The following is a 13,223-nucleotide window of genomic DNA, read 5'->3' as shown; positions in this document are numbered from 1 at the left end:
TCAAAGGCTATTTTAGGGTGATTTCCCCCCCACCTTTTTGCTTTCTCTAATAGTAGTCTCATACAACATTTGCCCTTTTGTGATAGTCTTATGTTATTCAGCATGATATCCTCCAGAGTCACTCATGTGTTGAGGTGTTTCACAAGGTCATCGTTTTTCTATAAGATTACATAGTAATCCATTTCCCATAACTCTATGACAACAAATTAAATTCAAGGAAGGAGAAAACAAAACTTTAGATAATAGCAAAATTTGAAATTTATTTGGATCTAGATTTTAATAAATAACATTGATCAAATTATCAGGGAAATTTGAACACTGACCAAGATAGATAATTGATATGAAGGAATTGATCATTTTCTGGTGTGATAATTAAGTAGTATTTTAGTTATATTTAAGATGAGTCCATATCTTTCAGATATGGATGTGTTTGTGAATGAACTGGTATGTCGGGTATCTGTGTATCATTATGGCATAGAGAGCAAGCTGTGAGTGGGATGAAATAAGACTGACCATGATGATGATTATTTTAGCTGGTTATGGGAGTGGGTCTTGGTAGCATTTTCTAAGCCTGAAAACTTTTTTTCCCATAAAGAAAAGGTAGAGAAATAAATGCATATTATTAGAAAATGGTTGAATTGAGGGTATATAGCAACTGCTGAGTTTTATTTTTCGTAATTTCTTAAATCTGTTGGCTCGACATAGAAAATCTACAAAGGACAATTTTTACTACCTAGCGTTATATACCAAATTCTGTTCTATGCAACCCTTTGTAATTGTCAGTGTATTTGATTCTTACCAGAATAACTGTGAGGAGCCTAGGTGCCATAGTGGGTTTACGTTGGGCTGCTAACCACAGTGTCAGCAGTTTGAAACCAACAGCTGCTTCAGGGAAGAAAGATGAGACTTTCTGTTTTTGTGAAGAGTTAAGAGTCTCAGAAACCCATAGACAGGGGCAGTTCCACTGCGTCCTACAGGGTCTTTATGAGTCAAAATCAACTTGATGGCAGTGAGCAATAACTCCAGTAAAGTAGACACTGTTATCATTTCCCTTATTAAAAACAGAAACTACACCACAGCGAGGCTATGTCACTTGCCCAGGGTTACCTAGCTAGAATGTGATGGAGCTCGGATTTGAATTTAGGCATTCTAGTTCTAGAGACCCTGCATTTTAATCTCTCTCCTTAAAACTTCTTTAGTAGAAATCCTCTGCTCTACTCCTTATACATTGTATTCCTTTTATTTTTCCTACTGTGCTGGCCAAGGAGTTAAGCTTTTAAAGACCGGTTTTTATTTGTAATTTTTATTTTGGTAGTTGTCTCAGCACTTAGGGAATCCAGAGTCCAGTAGTTGCAATTACTCCTTTACAAATACCATGTACTCCCTAGAGGCTGAGAATAAACTTAGTGAGTAGCCACAAAGAGTTTTATGTATTATGACAGCTTCTAGTGTTTATTTTTATCATCATTATTTTCCTCCTCAGCTGTTAGCTGCCTATTCTTGACTCATTTTACTTGTTGATTTTTTTTGTTTTAAACGTTTTATTTGGGGCTCATACAACTCTTATCACAGTCCATACATATACATACATCAATTGTATAAAGCACATCTGTACATTCTTTGCCCTAATCATTTTCTTTTCTTTATTTTTTTTCTTTTTTTACATTTTATTAGGGACTCATACAACTCTTATCACAGTCCATACATATACATACATCAATTGTATAAAGCACATCCATACATTCCCCGCCCTAATCATTTTCAAAGCATTTGCTCTCCACCTAAGCCCTTTGCATCAGGTCCTCTTTTTTCCTTCCCTTCCCTTCCCGCTCCCCCCCCTCATGTGTCCTTTGTAATTTATACCTTGTTATTTTGTCATATCTTGCTCTATCCGGAGTTTCCCTTCCCCCCCTTCTCTGCCGTCCCTCTCCCAGGGAGGAGGTCACATGTGGATCCCTGTAATCAGTTCCCCCTTTCCAACCCACTCACCCTACACTCTCCCAGCATCGCCCCTCACACCCTTGGTCCTGAAGGTATCATCCACCCTGGATTCCCTGTGCCTCCAGCCCTCATATGTACCAGTGTACAACCTCTGCCCTATCCAGCCCTGCAAGGTAGAATTGTTGATTTTATTGATCTTGTTTATAGAATTTTGTAGTTTGCAATTCAAAGATATATTCACTGCTACCCCAACCCCCACCCCATTATATGGTTACCGCTTGCCTTTACATAAGGAGCCCTGGTTACATGAGATGCAGTTAGATAAAATGTTTAGTACAGGGATTGGCACATAATATGGATCCTAGTAAATAGGCCCTTTTGACCTGAGAGACAATTATGTGTTTGGGTTAATTATTTTTTCTTGTCTTCTATGATGGAGTCTTGAAAAAGTTCATGGGCATTTTAAATTTTTTAACTCTTTTTTCCATGAAGATTTTGAAACCTCCAAGTATTCTTTTAATTACCTTTTGGAATGCAGAGGGGACAGTTGGCTGAGACAGGTGGGAAAAACTGTTGATAATGTGTATGGTGGTTTAATGAGTAATCTCTGTGTTCTCTGCAAGGAAACTTTTGGTAATCCTTTCAGAGATAAAAAAGACTTGTGAATGAGTTGGTTGCTGGAAGAATGTACTTGCCTATTAGATGGTGGTGGGAACTGTCTAAGGGGAAAATGTGACTCGTTTGATTTCCCTTTGACAAGTTACATAGGGCACTGTGATGTAGGACGATAAGGAAACTCATGAAAGGAAGCTTACAGGCTCCAGTAATAAGGGAACTTTTTGGTTTCATCCACAAGAGAAGGTAGAAGTAGTTGTCAGTAGATCAAAGATTTTTTTTTCAAGTAAAAGAAAAAGAAGCAAAGATGCCACTTTAAAGCAGTAGTTCTCAACCTTCCTAATGCCGCGAACCTTTAATACAGTTCCTCATGTTGTGGTGACCCCCAACCATAAAATTATTTTCATTGCTACTTCATCACTAATTTTGATTCTGTTATGAATCATCATGTAAATACCTGATATGCAGGATGTATTTTCATTGTTACAAATTGAACATTATTGACGTATAGTGATTAATCACAAAAAGAATATGTAATTCTATATTGTGAAATAATTTACTTCCAATTACAAATAAACGAAATTTTGCCCTGAAGCATGGCGTAGCATGGGTTAACAGTCTTCACACCGGGTACTCTTAAGTGGGCATATCTGCAAGTGGGTGAATCTGCCTGGAGACGATGGAGGAGTGGTGTCTCCATTCCTAAGGCCATCGGAAAGATGTGTTTTCCGATGGTCTTAGGCCACCCCTGTGAAAGGGTTGTTAGGCCCCCAAAGGGTCACGACCCACATGTTTTGAGAACCACTGCCTTAAAAACTAACGTCACTTGATCCTAGCCATGGTATTTTCAATTGCTTCATATGTTGTTGGTGATGAATATTGAATGTGGCATGGACTGACAGAAGACTGGATTAATAGTAGATCCTGGATCTCTGGTGGTATAGTGGCTTATGCATTGGGTTGCTAACCACAAGGTCAGCTATACAAAACCAGCAGCAGCTCCTTGACAGAAGGATGAGGCATTCTACTTCCATAAAGAGTTAGTCTCAGAAACCCACAGAGGTAGTCCTATCATCTCATGTAATGGACACTGCAAGTCAAAATGTATTCCATAGTAATGAGATTGATTTGATTTGTTTTCTTTTAAGAGGTATAGACAGAATGTTCCTTAAAAGGAAAAGAGAGGATTGTTAACACTTTATCTAAGGTATGGTAGTTGACAATGTATCAAGAAAGACAAATCCTGGGGAAAGAACCCTTAGTGAGATAGATTGATACAATAGCTGTAACAATTGCAACAGCTGTGAAGATAGTGCAAGACTGGGCATTCATTATATGATTGTGCACTTCACAGGTAATAGTCTCAGAGATTCATCCAATTTCCAAGGAACCAGAAAGTCTATAGATTTTAGGAGAACTTATATTTTTCCCCTTCTGATTAGGATTCTTCCACATGATCTTTGATAAAAATGTTCAGTTATAATAGGCAAGCACCACCCTATTCTTCTGATCTCATGACAATGGAAGCCATTGTTCACAGAGACAATTAGCAATGTTTTCCATATCCTTTCTGTGTTCCTGACTTTCTTTCTCTTTCCCATGTGAATGGAGACCACTTATGACAGCTGTTTGCAAGCTTTTAAGAGCACAGGCCCTCAGCAACCAACTAGGAGGGAGAACAGAAGCACCAAGAGCATGCTATTAAGGCCGCTAATTTAGGATATCCTGTGAAATCATGACCCTAAGCCATCAAAACAGTAAAACAAAACCCATGAGAATTTTGGTTGTATGTAAGCAGCCTCATCAGCTACTTTTATTATTTATTTTTGTCAGTTGTAAACATACCTAATCAGCGATAGATTTTTTTTATGAACTAATCTTTATTTAAATGAAAGACCTTAAGGGATACATTTTGTTGTACTATCAAAAAAAAAAACCCTTGTAGTCCAGTGGTTTTCAACCTGTGGGTCGCAACCCCTTTGGGGGTCAAACGACCCTTTCACAGGGGTTGCCCGATTCATAACTAGGAAAATTACAGTTATGAAGTAGCAATAAAAATAATTTTATGGTTGGGGGTTTACCACAACATGAGGAGCTGTATTAAAAGGTCAAGGCATTAGGAAAGGTTGAGAACCACTGCTAAACTCAACCAGTCCAATAATTCTGGACATTTTAAGAATTTGTGTTTTGGTTCCCATTTTTATTCTCATTCTATCAGGATCCATTATTGTGATCCTGTGGAGAATGGTCAGTAGTGGTAGCTGGGGACTATGTAGTTCTGGTATCAGGTAGATATGGCTATGGTTTGTGTATTAAAGTAGCCTTTGACCTGCAGGTGATTTTCTTTTCTCAGAGTTTGGTTTCCTTCTTTCTCATCCGTTTTAGACAAGTAGAGATCAGTGTTTTATCTCAGATGTCCACTTGCATGCTTTTGAGACTCTAGGCTGTCCTCACTACCTTGGCATGCAGAAGATATATTTTATGAGATTTTATGCCAGTTAACTGAGTTGACCCAAGACCTTTGGTTTCTGATCTAGAAAACTTAGTCTCACTAGGTGTTTGGAGTTACAGACTAAGAAGTATATGTAACTGTGTTTTCTGCATGACTTCTTATATAATGTATATGGTTATACATGCACACACATAACTATATATACATATACAGACACACATGAAGGCAAGTATAAAAGTAGTACTGCTATGGGGGAATGTGGGGAGAGACCCAATCAAAATGTGTTTAAACATGTTTTCAATCCATGGATAGCTACAGACAAGTTCTTTCAGTAAGATACTTGCCCTAGTCTTGCTAAAGTGCCTATTGAAAAAAGAATGTGTTTTGTGTAATGGGGTTATTAAAGTGATAAAATTAGCATCAGTCATGACTCTAAAAATTCAATAAGTAGCCAGTTTGTTTTTCCTGGTTTTAGATTTATTATATGGAAAACCATTTTCTGGAATCTCAAATGATTGTAAAGATTTTCCATTTAGCTTTTTAGATACACCTACTACATCTTACTTTGGTGAGTAGCGACTGGGGTCTGAAAGTGCATGAGTGGTATTCAAATTTACTCTCTGTGTTCAGGAAAAGCAGAGGGAAGAAAATTAAAAATGAGTCCCACGGACTGATTTACCACTACCAGCTGCCACTCCCAGCTTCTTTGAAAGGGATCACATTAGAACAGTGGTTCTCAGCCTTCCTAATGCCACGGCCCTTTTATACAATTCCTCATGTGGTGGTGACCCCCCCCACCATAAAATTAGGTTTTTTGCTACTTTATAACTGTCATTTTTCTACTGTTGTGAATCGGGGAACCCCTGTGAAAGGGTCTTTCCACCCACAGGTTGAGAACCGCTGTATTAGAAGGTCCTGGAAAGAGGAAAAAGATGAGGCACAAAACTCAAAATTAAAAAAAAAGACCAGGCTGTCTGGTTAGATAGAACCAAGTGGCCCCCCCAGGGATTATAATGGCCCTTTTACATAATTCAAACCCACTGCCATCTAGTTAGTATTGAACCACAGGTTCTCTATAAAAGCCTTCTGAAACTATTAATCTGCATAGGAGCAGAGAGCCTAACTTTTCTTCCATCAGGAGACCTGTGGGTTTGAACCACTGACCTTATGGTTAGCAGTCCAACACTTAATTACTTAGAACCACTAGGGCTCACTTAAAGGTCCTGGGGGGCATAGTGGTTACACATTTGTCTATTGACTGCAAAGTTGTCAGTTTGAAACCACCACAGAAGAAAGATAAGGCTTTCTATTCCTGTAAAGATTTACAGTCTTAGAAACTCACAGGAGCAGTTCTACCCTGGCCTACAGTGTTGTTGTTAGTCGGCATCAACTCAAGAGCAGTGAGCAGTCACCCTTTACACCTGAAGTTGAATTTACTCATTTGACTCAACTTTTTGCCAAACAGCAGACAGGTTTATGAGGTGAACATTCACACCAAGGAGGTACACATCCTTACAACAATAAACCATTTTAGGTTCAAAGGGTATCATTTTCCCTGGACAAAGTTCTGAAGGCAGGAAAAAAGAAAGGATGGAAAGAAACACAGGGAAGAGGTGGGATGCACTGTTCTTTATATCGTGGGGATTGAGTCAGTGGTGTAAAACGAAATGTCTGAATTGTTGAATGGAAAGCTGATAATCTCTGTAAACCTATACCCGAGTCACAGTCACAAGTTACAGAAATAAATTTAAAATCTCTTTTATTAGTAAAAGGGGCTTAATGAAAGGAGGTTGTTCTTGGGCCCTTCAGACGGCCTCTTTTACTCATGTGGGTAGTGGTTACACTGGCACAGTCATTCCTTTTCTTAAAAGCAATTTGAAATTATGCTTATGATTCTTGTACACAATATTGGAAAATGGCATACATGTTTTACTTTGTGCTCAGTGGCCCCTTTTGAGCTGATATCTCAATATAAATTATTGCTTTTGTTTAGTTTTTCTCTCTCTTTCATGTTTCTCTTAGGGGTTCAAACTCCATAGGGTTTCGGGGCCTGTAAATCTTTGTGGAAGTAGATGGCTTCCTTGTCCTGTGGTACACCTGGTGGGTTTGAATAGCCATCCTCTACTTAATCCTTGGTAACACCAGGACTCGGGACTTTTTGCTCTCAAATCCAAACTCACTGCCATTGAGTCGATTCTGACTCATAGGGACCCTGTAGGACAAGGTAGACTGCCCTTGTGACTTTCCAAGACTGTAACTCTTTTCAGGGGTAGAAAGCCTTGATTTTTCCCCCATGAAGCGGCTGGTGGTTTTGAATTGCTGACCTTGTTGGTTAGCAGCCGAACTCATAGAGAAAGTTTAGATCTGTAAATCAGGTTTTGGAAAATAGACTTTATGGACAGCCGGGACCGCATCCCTCTCGCGAGCCCAAGCTTCTCGCCACTGCAGTCACTGCCGCTGGTTCACACTCGACATCTGCAAGCTCACAATGGTTGATGACATCGCTGCGCTGGTGGTCGACAAAGGCATGTACAAAGCCGGCTTCGCGGGTGACAGTTCTCCCCACCCTGCTTTCTTCCCCTCCATTGTGGGATATCTCTGGCATCAGGGCGTGATGGTGGGCATGGGCCAGAAGGACTCCTACGTGGGCGACGAGGCCCAGAGCAAGAGAGGCATCCTGACCCTCAAGTACCCCGTTGAACACGGCATCATCACCAACTGGGATGACATGGAGAAGATCTGGCACCATACCTTCTACAATGAACTCCGTGTGGCCCTTGAGGAGCACCCCATGCTTGCTGACGGAGGCCCCCCTGAACCCCAATGCCAACAGAGAGACGATGACCCAAATCATGTTCGAGACCTTCAACACCCCGCCATGTATGTCGCCATCCAGGCTGTGCTGTCTCTCTATGCCTCTGGCCGTACCACTGGCATTGTGATGGATTCCAGTGATGGGGTCATCCACACTGTGCCTATCTATGAGGGGTATGCCCTCCCCCCCCCCCACGCCATCCTGCATCTGACCTGGCTGGCCAGGACCTGACTGATTACCTCATGAAGCTCCTGACAGAGTGGGGCTACAGCTTCACCACCACAGCGGAGCGGGAAATTGTGTGTTACATCAAGGAGAAGCTCTGCTATGTCACCCTGGACTTCGAGCAGGCGATGGCCATCGCTGCGTCCTCCTCGACCCTAGAGAAGAGCTACGAGCTGCCCGACGGCCGGTCATCACCATTGGCGACTAGCGTTTCCGCTGCCCCAAGGCCCTCTTCCAGCCCTCCTTCCTGGGAATGGAATCCTGCGGCATCCACGAAACTACCTTTAACTCTATAAGGACCTCTACGCCTACAGTCCTGTCCGGTGGCACCACCATGTACCCTGGCATTGCCGACAATGCAGAAGGAGATCACAGCGCTGGCGCCCAGCACGATGAAGATCCAAGAGCATTGCTCCCCCCAGCGCAGGTACTCTGTGTGGATAGGCGGCTCCATCCTGTCCTCGCCGTCCACTTTCCAGCAGATGTGAATCAGCAAGCAGGAGTACGAGGAGTCCGGCCCCTCCATCGTCCACTGCAAGTGCTTCTAAGAAAACTGTTCCTTAGCTGCGTCACACCTTTTTTGAGAAAAACCTAACATGCGCAGAAAAAAAAGATGAGCTTGACATGGCTTTACCTGTTTGGTTTTGTTTTCTTTCTTTTTTTTCTTCAGTTTTTGTTGTTGCGCTTGACTCAGGATTTAAAAACTGGAACAGTGAGGGTGACAGCAGAGGGAGGGAGCATCCCCAAGTTCTACAATATGGCCAAGACTCTGACTGTACATGATTGCATTTTTCTTTTTTGAAATAGTCATTCCAAAAGCCGTGCGATGCCATGTGAGGGGAGACTCTAGCCCTTCTCCAAAGCCAGCCCCACTCCACATTTCCCGAGAAGGGGGTCCAGCCTTTCAGGCCCACACGGGGGAGCAAGGGACAAGAGCATTGCTTTTCTGTAAATTAGGTAACCCAAGATTTAAAAAAAAATAATTCTTCCGCCTTAATACTTTTTTTCCCCTCTGTTTTTAAAGTGTCCTTTTGAATGGTCACCCATTGGGTGTCCCCCTCTCCCCCAGTTTAGAAGGATTTCATATGAAGGCTTTTGGGTCCCCCTGGGTTGGTGAGATGTGGAGGAGCCAGGGCTTTACCTATGCACTGACTGGACCAGTTCAGTAAAGTGTACACCTTAAAGAAAAGAAAGATTTATGTGGAGGCTTCTAATAGATAAACATGATGTATTCAGATAGTTGATTTCATTCATCAGTGTGTTGGAATTAAACTTTTGGTGTTAAGGATTATTTTCAAACAAATAAACAAAAACTTAATTTTCCCATGTTTCATTTTATTAGCAAGTAATATATAAAATCTATAGTTTTAGATTGTTTCAAGAGAATATTCCAATGTGCTTTATACTACATATTGTACCTATCTTAATGAATGAAGAATACTATGAAATGTATTTGTTGCTATTCTCTCTTTGTATTTTCTTTTTAAAAGATTTTAAATAATTTTATTGTGGACTCATCCAACCTTTATCACAATCCATATATCCATCCATTGTGTAAAGCACATTTGTACATTTGTTGCCATCATCATTCTCAAAACATTTTCTTTCTACTTGAGCCCTTGGTATCAGCTCCTCATTTTTTCTCCTCCCTCCTTCCCCGCCCCCCTTCCCTCATGAACACTTGATAATTTATAAATTATTATTATTTTGGCCTCTTTGAATTTTCTAGATAAGATTACATTTATTTCATGGGCTTGTTCTGATTAGGTACAGACGACCAAACTATTTCCCCCTAATTTCAAGTTCTTTTTACTGTTGTGTTAGAGGATCAAATAATCTGCTAAGGAATCACAAAAGGGGTTTGTTTAGATGCAAGTGAGGTAAGTTTAATATCATTTTACATACTTACCTGGATTTTCATAATGAATTCCTGATGTGGGCCTGTACTGTGCCAGACATCAAACTGCTGGAAAGAAGACCCATACTTGCTTGTAGTGGGTTTTCTTTTGAATCCGCAGTGTTTGGAAGATCTACTTGACGTTGTGGGCCCTTTTAGAATCATTTACACTTATGAGTTCGGTGAGTTTTAAGTACCTCCTGAGATCTCCTAGAGTTGAGTTCACAGACTGGGATGAACCCTCTGTTATGCAGTTAAAAAGAATTCCCCCCATGCATTGCTCCTTTAAGTATCCTAGATTGAAGCTATGTGAATTAGTGGCTGATACTTCTTTTTAAAAAGGAAGAAGCTGCTGCCCAAAGTGATATATGACTTGTCTAGTGTCATTTAGCTGTTAAATGTGAGGGAGAAGACTTCTTGAATTATAATTCTTTCCAAGGGTATCGACATATTTTAAGGTTCTTGCTCCCTAATAAGGCTGTGCCAGTTTTCTCTGTCAGCGCTTGTGCTCCAGTACCTAGCACTCCATCCCAGGGTTTTGGAAATAGTTTAGTGCTTAATGGTATTTCATTTTATTTAGTTTCTTTGTTTTCTTTTAGAGCCACTATCCTCTTAGCCACATAAGTGCAATCAGTTTTTATATCATTGTGCACAGATTTTAATAGATTCAGAATATTAACTTTTGCCTACACGTTGCAAATGTCTTCACCCTTTTTATTTGCCTTTTAATTTCATGATTTATTTTTGTTTTGAAATGTTTACATATTTAGATCTGTCCTATAACCCTCTGATTTATTTTCTAGTGTAGGTTTATTCAGACTTGACACATTCATGTCAATACACACACACACACACACACACACACACACTCACAAGTGTTTGTATTTTCCCCCAAACGTTTTTGTTGTTGTTGTCGGTTTATTTATTTATTAAGCCCCTAACATTTTATTTTTTTATTATTTATTTTTTTACATTTTATTGGGGGCTCATACAACTCTTATCACAATCCGTACATATACATACATCACTTGTATAAAGCACATCCGTACATTCTTTGCCCTAATCATTTTCAAAGCATTTGCTCTCCACTTAAGCCCTTTGCATCAGGTCCTCTTTTTTTTTCCCCTCCCTCCCCGCTCCGCCCTCCCCCATCAGTCCTTGCTAATTTATAGATTGTTATTTCATCATATCTTGCCCTATTCGGAGTCTCCCTTCCCCCCCCTTCTCTGCCGCCCATCTCCCAGGGAGGAGGTCACATGTGGATCCTTGTAATCAGTTCCCCCTTTCCAACCCACTCACCCTCCATTCTCCCAGCATCGCCCCTCACACCCCTGGTCCTGAAGGTATCATCCACCCTGGATTCCCTGTGCCTCCAGCTCCCATATGCACCAGTGTGTAAGCTCTGCCCCATCCATTCCTGCAAGGTAGAATTCGGATCATGGTAGTTGGTGGGAGGAAGCATCCAGGATCTGGGTGAAAGCTGTGTTCTTCATCAGTACTACATCGCACCCTGACTGACCCATCTCCTCTACACATAGATCTATTTCCCCATCCTCATATATATATTTGCATGTACATGTCTTTGTCTAGACTTCCATACTCCTAAGGGCCAACAAACGATCCTTGAACTAACTACGAGCTTTTCTTTCGTGATGTGTTTTGTTTTGTTCTTTGTCAGTGGGTTGTTGTTTTGTTGTCTGGTTGTATACTGTTACTTTGTTTTTCTCTGTCTTGTTTTCGTGCATGTTATTGTCTCCACAGGTCTGTCTGAATAGGTCAGGCTGGATGATCTATCTGGAGGAAAAACAAAGGGACCGACAGTTCCGGGGGGACTTGGGGTGGGGGGAGGTGCAGGGGTAAGGAAGTGGTGTTAATAAACACAGGGGCAAGGGAACAACATGGGACCCGAATTGTTAGTGAGGGGGGAGTGGCAGGCCTGGTGGGGAATGATCAAGGGTACGGTTGCGTAGAGAAGAGGTATAGCTGTAGCCCAGGTGGGGACGGAGCATGGTAGTAGGGCAGGAGGAAAGTTAAGGGAAATGGAGGAAAGAGCTAGGAGTCAAGGGGCATTTATGGAGGTCTAGATAAAGACATGTACATACCCCAAACTTTTTATTGTGAATTAGGTGGGGGAAGGGGTTACATATAAGATCATCATTTTTGCGTTCAACAACTTAAAAAACTTATCAAACCACCCAATTGACGGGTTTTTGTTTTGTTTTAATTTAACATAATAGGAATCTGAAAGATTGAAAAAGGTATGGTGTTTGATTTGCAGTTACTTGATTTTCTTTATCATATGCTTACTTATTTGTTGTTTTAATTTTCTTATATTTTTATTTGACTTTATTCATTTGGAGTTTTTTATATGTGCTCTTACGACTTTTTTTCTCTTAAAATCATGACTCCTGTTAGATTTTTGCATGTTTTATTTTTTTTATCCACTGGTTTCAAGCTGTGCCATTATGATATGATAGAATGTTTACACTTACATGAGACGGCTTCAAAAAGTCCATGGACTGAAAAATAACGGAATTTTCCCCACCAAGATTTCAAAACCTCTTCTATTTGTCTGTATTACTTTTTCTTTGATCTAATTTTATATAACTGTATGAATATTGTTTTTAATACTTTTAATGTCCCCTACTGGAAAATTTTTAATGTTTCTCTTGTTTATTCTTTGGCATTAATTATTATAGCATAACATCAGAACCTATTCCCCAACTAATACTACAGCATATGATGGATTTGGAGTAGAACTGTGTTGAAGATTAATATGGTGGAGAATTTGCACCTTGTCAATATAGCTTCCTAATTGGTCACTGGTGTTTCATGATGTTTTATTTCTCCAGTCTTTGCTCTGCTTCTGTTTTAGGGTGTATTCTCCAAGGAGTAAAACCAGCGAAGTGCATATACATAAATATAAATAAATAGATAGATAAATACCCAAAACCTCAGTCCATTGCTGTTGAGTTGAGTCCCACTCATAGCAATCCTACAGGACAGGGTAGGATTGGGTTCAATGTTTGTAAACCTTTACAGGTGCAGATGACATCCTCTTTCTTCCACAGGAGTTTGGGTGAGTTTGAACCACCAACTCCTCCGGTAGCAGCCTGATTGCAGCACCAGGACTCCTTTATACAAATGTATTTATTTCAAGGAAATGAGTCATACGGGTGTAGAGATTGTCAGATCCAGGATCTGTGAATCACATGTTAAGCTGGAGGCTTCTCTTGATTCATGGTTATAGGAGTCGAGGAACCCAACATTTGCAGGTC

The 13,223-nt window shown here is 40.5% G+C and overlaps 1 protein-coding gene and 1 pseudogene across 5 annotated transcripts in view; both read left to right on the top strand.

The window, feature by feature from the left end:
• NCOA1 (nuclear receptor coactivator 1) overlaps positions 1-13,223 on the top strand; it is a 228,315-nt gene that overhangs the window by 59,229 nt on the left and 155,863 nt on the right. The window lies entirely within an intron of this gene.
• On the top strand, positions 7,497-8,596 carry LOC142454528 (actin, cytoplasmic 1-like; annotated as a pseudogene).

The sequence above is a fragment of the Tenrec ecaudatus genome, chromosome 8 (assembly GCF_050624435.1).
Source record: "Tenrec ecaudatus isolate mTenEca1 chromosome 8, mTenEca1.hap1, whole genome shotgun sequence".
Classification (NCBI taxonomy): Eukaryota; Metazoa; Chordata; class Mammalia; order Afrosoricida; family Tenrecidae; genus Tenrec; species Tenrec ecaudatus.
This window is presented reverse-complemented; position numbering and strand designations above follow the sequence as displayed.